Below are 10,372 nucleotides of genomic sequence, written 5' to 3'. Positions count from 1 at the left end.
TCATTATCACACCGAGATGGCTGAAATTTGGTATTTAGTCTTCTTTAGGCTTATAAAACTTTCCCCCAGAAATTTGTAGGTATAGGTCCACGCCATCATATAGCCCCCATACCTTCCGAGTTTCGGTTTTTTGAAGGTTGTGGTCACATTAATCCACCGAAATGGCTGAAATTTGGGTATAAAAAGTTCTGCCCGGCCGCACTTAACGCTTTTCTTACTTGTTATTTCACAACTGATGTCGTTTGTTGTGTTTACGGCGGTACCGAGGTATTCGAAGTCTTTACTACCTCAAAATTATAGGAACCAACTTCAACAGTTGGTCCGATATCAATGGACGCATTGCGCGTCGACACCATCAGCTTGGTCTTTTCGCCGTTTACCGCCAGACCCACTTTAGCAAATTCTCCTTCGACCTTCATAAAGGTATCGGTTACTTCTTTTACTGATCGGCCCATGATGTCTATATCATCAGCATAAGCAAGTAACATGTGGCTATTGGTGTAGATTGTGCCACTTCTTTTGATGTTTGCCTCTCGTATAACCTTTTCTAGCAGGATGTTGAAAAGATCACACGAAAGGTTGTCTCCTTGCCTGAAACCTCTTTTTGTACAAAACTCTTCGGACAGGTTCTTTCCTATTTTAACTGAAGATCTTGTGTCAGTTACAGCCATTTTACAAAGCAGAATAAGCTTTGCGGGGATACCAAATTCAGATATTGCTTGGAATACCTTTGAACTAGTGGGCTGTCGAAGGCTGGTTTATAATCGACAAAAAGGTGGTAGGTGTCGATCTGCATCTCTTGGGTCTTCTCCAGGATTTGCCAGGATGGTGGACTTGCCAGGTCTAAAGCCACATTGGTCCAATTATTTCGTTGACCATGGGCTTTAGTCGTTCGCACAATATCCCTGACACTATCTTGTAGGCGATAGGGAGAAGACTTATGCCCCTATAGTTGGAGCATAAAGTCTTATCTACTTTCTTATGGACGGGACACAGGATGCTCAGGTTAAAATCGTCGGGTACGCGTTCTTCCTGCCAGATGGAGCTAACTAGCTGATGCATACACCTTATCAGCGTGTCGCCTCCGGTTTTAAACAGCTCGGCTGGTAGGTCATCAGCTCCTGCTGCCTTGTTATTCATTAGCCGGTTTATTGCTGTCTTTACCTCATCTTGGCCGGGTGGTATACATTCAATACCATCTTCTGGGATTGGATCTGTTGTATCTTCGTCGACTTCGCTACTATTGGATACCAACAGTTTGAAAAAATGGTCTCTCCATATCATCAGCACACTATCTGTATCAGTTACCAGATTACCTTGCTGGTCTCTATAGGAGGATGTGCCAGTTCCAAAGCCATCAGTTTGGTGTTTCACTCTTTGGTAGAATTTTCGCACTTCATTCTGTCTCCTGTACATCTCGATTTGTTCACACTCCCGCTTTTCCATCTCTCTCTTTTTCCTGCGAAAAAGGCGTTTCTCCTCTCTCCTTTTCTCCCGATACCTCTCTCGTGCGCTACGCGTTGCTACTGACTGTAAAGTAGCCCTATATGCCGCATTTTTCTCTTCGGTAGCAGCACGACGCTCCTAGTCATACCATGGATTTCTTGGTAGAGGTCTCTGGTATCCAAGTACTGATTTGTTTGCATGGAGTGGGTAATGTTTTGCCATTGTCCTGATATGTTATCGGGACGAGGAGTGCTTTGATTAAGCAGTTGGGCCAGTTGAGTGGAATATGCTGTGGCTATCTGTTGTGATTGCAGCTTACCCATGTCCAACTTCCGTGTTGTGTCTGTTCGCACTTTGTTTGCTACGTTTAATCTGGTACGTACCTTTGCTGCAACAAGGTAGTGGTTCGAGTCTATGTTTGCACCTCGGAACCATCATACATCCAACACGCTTGATGCATGTCTTCCATCTACCACAACGTGATCAATTTGATTTCTTGTTCTTTGATCTGGCGACAGCCAGGTGCCCTTATGAATATCGAGATGCTTAAATCTGGTACTGACTACCATGTTTCTTGCAGCTGCAAAGTCTATCAGCCTCATACGATTGTCAGATGTTTCACTGTGGAGACTAAATTTTCCGACTGTTGGGCCGCCTTCCATCGTATTTCCTGTATGGCAGTAATGTCGGCCTTGTACTTTTCAAGTACATCTGCCAATGCGTAAACTGCACCTTCTCTATAAAGAATGCGAACATTCCAGGTGCAGATTCGCAGATCATGGCCCTAAAAACGTTTGCGGGGGTCGTCAACTTTTGAGGGATTTGTTTTTCTTTTCTTTCGTTTTTTTATAGTAGGCTCTTTTTTCTAAGGGAGGGTTACTAACCCGACGCCCAAACCCAAGTTTTTAATATTCCTATGGGTGAACTCGCGATACATGTTAGCTCACTACCATTAATGGGCGTTAAAGGCAGCTCTCCAGTTGATACAACGGGGAGGTCAGTGTCCACTTGATATGAGAGATGGACCACGATAACTCCTGGGCTTTGCCATGTTAAAGCCGGTCAGGGCCGTTGCTTGGTATCGTTCATGTTCATGTTCCACAATTTCAATTGGCATCGCCATCAGATACATATATATATATATATATATATATATATATATATATATATATATATATATATATATATATATATATATATATATATATATATAAGTTAACAATAAAAGACTTCTTCGTCTTTTGGTGAGCTTAAATAAACTGTTTCTTTATTGAAATCCAAAAACTTATTCTACTTAAACTACTTAAGTTATAAAAGACAAAAAGTGCTGACACCATGATCACGCCACTAGACGTAACACGACTCCATCAATGTAGCCTAGCACGCACACAACACAGCCAAGCAAGCAACAATGTTGTTTGTTAGTTCGGCAGGGATGTGCTAACTACCCCCTCACTTAAGTGGAGGCCGTCCTCGGTCTTCTTTATAGCCATTGCTACGGCAGATTTAAATCTTTGTTGTTCTCTTATCTTTGTCCTACGTTTGACGAGGCACAATATGAAATGGAGTATTTCGATACTCATAAAAACAACACCGCCAACTAAAATTGGTCGCATTCTTGCATCTTTTTCAAGGTCGCCAATATATTGTAAGTTTTGCAAGTTCATCTGATGGATAGATGACAAACTTAAAATTTCACTGTGGTTGTTTATAATAATTGAGGGGAATGATGGTGTTCCTGGTTTCCGCATATCAATGTTGTTTCTATTTACGAATAGTGTACCATTGACAGTCACATTTTTTTCAAAGGTTATGAGGAATGTGCCGTTTATGTTTCTTACATTTTCGGTTGCTTCTTTCACTTCTGCAATAGCGTCATTGACAATGATAATTCCATCGTCGATTTCTGCCACTTTATCAAGATTATTGCTTTGCGTATTACAGTGTGCTGATTCACCCGATATGAGTTGTTGAGCGCAGGTTTCGCTTGGCATAAGTTGACAATAGGTTGAAGATATTGTTTGCTTGCAATTTGTTGCTGAATACGTCTTGCCTTCGCAGTCTACTACAGTGTTGGTGTCAGCGAATTGGATAATTTTATTATCGTGAGGTACTGGGAATAAAGAAATTTTCTGACATGTTCTTATTGGAATAGGATATTTAATGATAAAATACAAACAATATTCATTTGATATTACTTTTACTTTAGACAAAGACATTAGTTCTGATATGGTGAAATCTGTGTGTTGCTCATTGCTCTGATTTTTTATAAATATTTTTAAATCGTCCTGGTCCAAAACTGTTGGATTTACAATATTTATTTTAGCTAAAGTTACGGATAAAATTATATTTTGTAGTTCCATAACTATCATCCGATTTCTGGCCATTAAAATTTCAAATAGATTTACGGTATCAATTTGTTCCTTTCTACGAGTCCTTAGAATCGTGTTTACAGCGTTTGTTAATTTCTCGATTTCAATTTGTATTTTTGTATTTATTTCTATCTGTCTATTGTTGGAGTCTACAAGTTGTTTTTCGATTAATTTTGCTTCTTCCCAATCATCTGCATCTGGTGTACCCGCAATGACCTTAAGTGCTTTGCCTATCAAATTAATGCTTCTTGCATGCCGATGATGTATGGTGAAGGTTGTTAAAAGAGTATCAATATGCAATAAATCGGATTCTAATATCTTTTTTACATGAGTCTGAGGAAATATGCTAATTGCATTTTTAGTTTCACGTTGTATCTCAAAGTACGTTGTTAAGTTAGTTGTATGCCTTAGATACCCATAGTCATTCCAAACGATGGCTTTCCCATCCAAAATTGGGACATAATCGGAGTGTGAATAGTCAATAATCTTTGCACGAGTCAACGTTAGTATGAAAAGAAATTGTAGTAACAGCCTAGGTAAAAAACAAAAGCAGAAAAAAACATTTTATCAATATAAACTAAAATTTATCTGAGGTTGTCCTTATGGACCACCCTCCCCTTTATTAGGACAGTTGTCCCCAAATCTGCTTCGACAGTAGCTTCTTCATAAAGTGGTGTCATTTTATTTCCAAGTCTACGATTATTCCTAACAAAGACTTTATCCCCCACATTGTAAACTTTGTCATGACGACTTTTATTAAAGTAATGTAACTGCCTGTTTTGCGCGTTAGAGATTCGCTCTTTAATCTTTTGTTTTACCTCAGAGGGTGCAGAATGTATCGTATCAATAGGTCTTTCATTCGTGACAGAATGAATTGTTCGGTTGTATTCTATAGTTGATTGTAAGATGAGTTCGACGGTATCCTCGATCTTCCTTTCTATTTTCAAGCATCTTGCGATTTCGGCAAGAGTGCTATGAAATCTCTCTACCTGCCCATTTGAGGTGCTGTGTAGAGGAGGTGAATTGACAATATCTACATTAAACCTGTTTTTCAGAATTGATCTGATAGTCTCAGAGTTAAAGGACCTCTCATTATCACAGTAGACAACTTTGGTATTTGGAAAAATATTCATTAATTGGAGAATTGGTTCTTTTACGTCTAGAATCGTTCTGGACGCTATTGGCTGTACCACAGCGAATTTTGAGAATTTATCCACACAAGTTAAGAAATGGTTTTTATCAGTTGAATAAATATCAATATGTAGAATTTCACCGGAATAAGAAGGAACCTTTGTTTCTCCTATAACGTGTTTTTCTGGATGCCGATTGTATTTTGCTTTTGAACATGTCTTGCAGTTGGCAACAACCTCATTCGCTATTTTCACCATTTTGGGGAAATAGTAGTCTGTAGTAGTAGTAGTCCGATGAGCTCTATTGTGTTCACTTACGACAATTTCTCTCTGGTCGCATTGGTTGAAAATGTCAGTGACAAATTTACTACAAAATCGGAACTTCGTTGAAGGGAACATTCTAATCAAATCGTGTTGAATGTGGGCCAACACAGGTAGGCCGCAATGAATAGCATTGACAACTTCAGTGTTGACTGCATCAACAATTTTGGCCAATATTTCGTTTTTATCTCTATATTGTACAATATGTCTCGTTTTGTTTCCGAAAAGTATAAAATTTCGAGTGGTGGGAAATTCCGACTCTTCCAGAATGATTTGGTTGCGAAAACAATTGACCGGTTTGTCTGAGCTTTCCATAGTGTAAGTGAATGACTCTTCACTATGGACTGTTGCCATGTCTGACGAATTATCGTTCTCCAACGCATGGACAAGTTGCCTTGATAGCGCATCTGCAACTTGATTTTCTTTTCCTGACTTATAATACAAGTTTGCATTATGTTCATCGATGAAAGCTTTCCAGCGCTTAATTTTTGCATTCGGATTACGATCCGAAACTGCATATGTCAAAGGTTGATGGTCAGTGAAGATGTTAAGAGTCTTCACACCATAGAGGTAATGTCTTAATGTTTTAAGAGCCCAGACTATTCCTAAAAGCTCCCTTTCGTTTGTTGCGAAATTCAACTCTTTATCCGACAATGCTCTAGAAATCATAGTGATTGGTCTTCCCTCTTGGGATAGGACAGCACCTAAACCATGTGCTGATGCATCAGTGGTAAGGTCGAACGGTTTTTTATAGTCAGGGTACATCAACATGACGTCCTCCGAAGATAGAATATTTTTCAGTTTGTGAAATGCATCCAGTTGGAAGGCGTTAAGATTGACTACAACCTTTTTGGATTTGGTTGCAGGAATTTTACAGTTTTCTCCTTTTAAAATATCAGTTAAAGGTTTTGCAATTTTGGCAAAGTCCTTGATAAAACATCTGTAATAATTTGCTAACCCAAGAAACGATCTTAGTGCGAACAACGTCGTTGGTTCTGGGAAATTTTGTATTGCACTTATCTTTGATGGTGCGGTTTTTATACCTTCTTTGGATACGACAAAGCCAAGGTATTCAACTTCAGATTTAAAAAAATTTGATTTTTCGACAGAGACTCTCATGTTTGCATCGAGCAGTTTCCTAAGAACACAGTCGATATGTTTTACATGATCCTCTTTGGTTTCTGAAAAAACAATAACGTCATCAACATAAACGTAACATGTTTTGCCTATTTCATCTCTTAGTATGTCATCTATCGCTCTTTGAAACATACTAGGAGCATTCTTTAGTCCAAATGGGAGACGGCAAAACTCGTACTTTCCGTTATTTACAGAAAATGCCGTTTTTTCCCTATCTCTTTCCGCGAGTTCAATTTGATGAAACCCGGATTTCAGATCTAAAGTGGTAAAGTACTTTGCTTTACCTAAATTTGATAATATCATTGTTACGTTCGGAACGGGATATTTATCACTAATTGTTTTGGCATTAAGCTTCCGAAAATCTATAACGAGACGTTTGTTTCGGTTGCCTAGATTATCGACACCTTTTTTGTCGACTACCCATACTGGGCTATTAAATGGTGACCTTGAAGGTCGAATTATACCATCTGCCAACAATTTTTTTATTTCTGAATTTACGAATTCAGATACACCCATTGGGTATGGATATAGTTTAGAATAAATAGGTTCTTCGTTCTCCATGTTAATGGTAGCAACGATATTTGTATTATAAGGTAGTGCTTCTTTAGGATCAGCAAAAACCTTTATTCGTTTTTTTAACATTTTCTGAAAATCCGCCTTAATTGCGAAAGGCACATCAATTTTATCGACGTCTATAAAATTAACATCTTTACATTCAAAAAATTCAATTAGTTCAGAGCCAGAATTATGTAGGATAAATCCTTTTTTTAAATCAATGTTTGCATTGATTTTCTTTAATAGGTCTAAGCCCACAATTCCATCAAATGCTGTTAGAGTTGGCAAAATGAAGAATGTAGAGTTCATGCCGAATAAATTTACAAAACATTTTTGTTTAATAGGAGTTTGTCCGTTGACAGAGTGAACTGAAAAAGGAGTACTTACGGGAATTATATGCTTCAGTTCATTGAGAGGTTTTATATAATTTTTTGAAGCACCAGTGTCAATTAAAAGGCGTATTGGTTTCCCTGCTATCGTCCGCCTTATGAACGGTAGTAGGGACCTGCCTCTAAAAAAATTTACATAGTCACGGTCTTCATTTACTTCATCGTTTATGTCTCCACATTCGGATTGAGCTATGTCACAATAGTGTCCCGCCTGCTCTTCTCCTGAATGGGATTCTGGAATCATATTATTCACTTTTTGAAATTTTGGGCCCGTAATCCGGCCAGACCCAGCTTGACGCTTAAATGGTTGTCTGTGAGAAGTTTTACCGTTACCATAATTGGTCGGTTGTCTGAATTTAGACGAAGTTGGGTCCAAGTCCATGTCCTCTATTTGATCTCTAGCTTGTAAATTAGCATCACCACCATTTTCGTAATGTGGATTTTTCTGTTTATGATAGTTTTGTTGTTTATAGTTCCAACCACTATCAGACGGTTTTCTTGGCTGAATTTTTTTTGAGGTTTCAGACCTTAACTTTTTTTCATCATTCCTATTATATGCCAGAATCGCTGTACGTACAGCGGATTCTATTAATGCAGTCATTTCTTCACTGTTCATATTGTCTTTTCAAACAAAAAATTGTTACGACTATAACAAGATCTAAATCACTGTGTTTCTTTTTTTTTTTTTTGCACAAAGATAAAAATGTTTTAAACACGCACTACACTTTGTTTTTTCTTAAATATTATGTTCTTAATACCACCAGTTTTGGACACAATTTTGAAATTCAATGAGTGACACACTTACATGACTTTATGTTGTTTAAAAAGAGTAAATCCTTATATTTTTCAGCAAGTTTTAAGCGGGGTCTCTTAATCCAGCAAGTTTTAAGTAAGGCTTCCTTCCAGTAAATATTACTTTCAGTAAGTATTACGTTATTTAAAAAGAGTAGATCCTTAGATTTTTCAGCAAATTTTAAGCGAGGCCTCTTAATCCAGCAAGTTTTAAGTAAAGCTTCCTTTTTCAGCAAAATTTAAATTTAAGATGATAGATCTCTTTTTTTAGATCTTCATATTTGTAGGGTTGAACCCGGTTGGGCGCCAGTTAACAATAAAAGACTTCTTCGTCTTTTGGTGAGCTTAAATAAACTGTTTCTTTATTGAAATCCAAAAACTTATTCTACTTAAACTACTTAAGTTATAAAAGACAAAAAGTGCTGACACCATGATCACGCCACTAGACGTAACACGACTCCATCAATGTAGCCTAGCAAGCACACAACACAGCCAAGCAAGCAACAATGTTGTTTGTTAGTTCGGCAGGGATGTGCTAACTTATATATATATATATGGAAAGATGGTATGTGATATGAAATTTTCGATTGTCAAAAAACCCAAATAAATTGTAAGCATTATACGTCGGAAATGTAATTATGTCATCTACATACGTCCCAATTTCTGACGGGCCACCTCCGATTACGCATACCTTCCATTCTATTCTTATTCGTTTTTCTATGGCAAGATCTGTTTTCAAGAGTGTATTATTAATCAGAAATCTTAATTCAAGCTTCTATCATTCTTGTGGGTGAACGTTTTGCCTGACACAGATTAACTTGCTACTTTTAACCATTTGTTTTTTTAAATTTGCATTATTCTCATTTATTTATTCCATCTGCCATAACTCATTTCAATTGCGCCACAAAAGTAAAGTAGCCATTCATTCATCAATCCATCAATCAGCATTCAATAGTAAGTATGTATTAAGCTTATTAGCTAATGATCCGCATAAGTTACAGAAAGTACAAACATTTCTCCTCTCGACTATGGCACTTAGTCACAATAATAAACATTCACACAGATACATACATACACACATGTAAACACTTGTAGGTATAACCCAAATGGAAGGGACATAAACCACTTTGCACTCTCCCTTTCTAGTCACCAACCACATCGTCATCATCATCATCAACATCAACATCATTGGCAGCAGCTAGCTAGCTAGATGTGTATTAGCTCAGTCAAACAGGCAGTCAACAAACCTCCCATACACATACACCCATCCCCAACCATTCATCCACCTTTCCACCCACCCATCCATTTATAAAAACAACATTGAATATCTCACCTTGTCCCGTTTCAATGAAATTGAAATTTGTATGTCATAATTTTTACGGAAACTCTTCACATTCCATTCCAACGTTGACGATGTCGTTGTTGTTGCTGTGTCGTTTTTTGTTTGTTGCTTTGGCGCTTGCTTGCATAGAAGAAAGAAAAAACAAACATAAAATTAAACACAAAAACCAACAGAAACAATTGACTCGATGGCACCAACAATCACCAGAAAGAGGAGCAAAAGAAAACAGAATTGGAAAAAATGCCTTTGCTTTGTACGTTTTTTTTTGTTGTGATTTTATGGTTTTTACAACAACAAACATATTTATTTCCTCAACAAAATTTGAAAATAGTTTAAATACCTCAAGCTACAATCCGAGGTGTTATGCATTTCAATATCTCTGGTGGTGGTATTTGCTTTAGATATTTTTCGCCCCGATATACAATTTGAATTCATTTCTGATTTGATGAAACAAAAACCAATTCGATATGGAAATGTTGAAATGGCTGCTTCTCAACGAAGCTGATAATTGTGAGCTATTTTGCATGTAAACAAAACAAACAAAAAATAGAAACAACCAAACAAACTATGAACAACATATATGCCCCCATAGCTGCTCAGAGAGTTAGCAGCTAGAAGAGTAACGACAGAAAAATAGCCCGAAAAATGACGCTAAAAGAAACCCATAAAATATCCCATAATCATATGAACAAAACACACAAACTGCGGGTCGGCCAAACCACCATGGCCTGCAACTGCTAAACACGTACCGACGACGACGACGACGACGACTTCAGCGTTGGCCCCAAATCATTGAAAGAGCGATTTTGTTTAGTGAGTGAGTTAACGAGCGAAGAGCAGCCGAAGAACAACTAAACTAAAGCGAAAAGAAACCAAAAAAGACATAAA

The 10,372-nt window shown here is 37.6% G+C and overlaps 1 long non-coding RNA gene across 1 annotated transcript; it reads left to right on the top strand.

The window, feature by feature from the left end:
* Positions 1 to 3,035: 3,035 nt before the first annotated feature.
* Positions 3,036 to 8,680, top strand: LOC141396472 (uncharacterized). Its single transcript, XR_012411169.1, has 4 exons — positions 3,036 to 3,556; positions 8,201 to 8,271; positions 8,414 to 8,481; positions 8,546 to 8,680. It is a non-coding gene; the product is annotated as an uncharacterized lncRNA (long non-coding RNA).
* The last annotated feature ends 1,692 nt before the right edge of the window (positions 8,681 to 10,372 follow it).

The sequence above is a fragment of the Musca autumnalis genome, unplaced genomic scaffold, assembly GCF_047663935.1.
Source record: "Musca autumnalis isolate F117 unplaced genomic scaffold, ASM4766393v1 scaffold_3, whole genome shotgun sequence".
Taxonomy (NCBI): domain Eukaryota; kingdom Metazoa; phylum Arthropoda; class Insecta; order Diptera; family Muscidae; genus Musca; species Musca autumnalis.
Note: the sequence above shows the minus strand (reverse complement) of the source record. Positions and strands in the feature narration are given on the sequence as shown.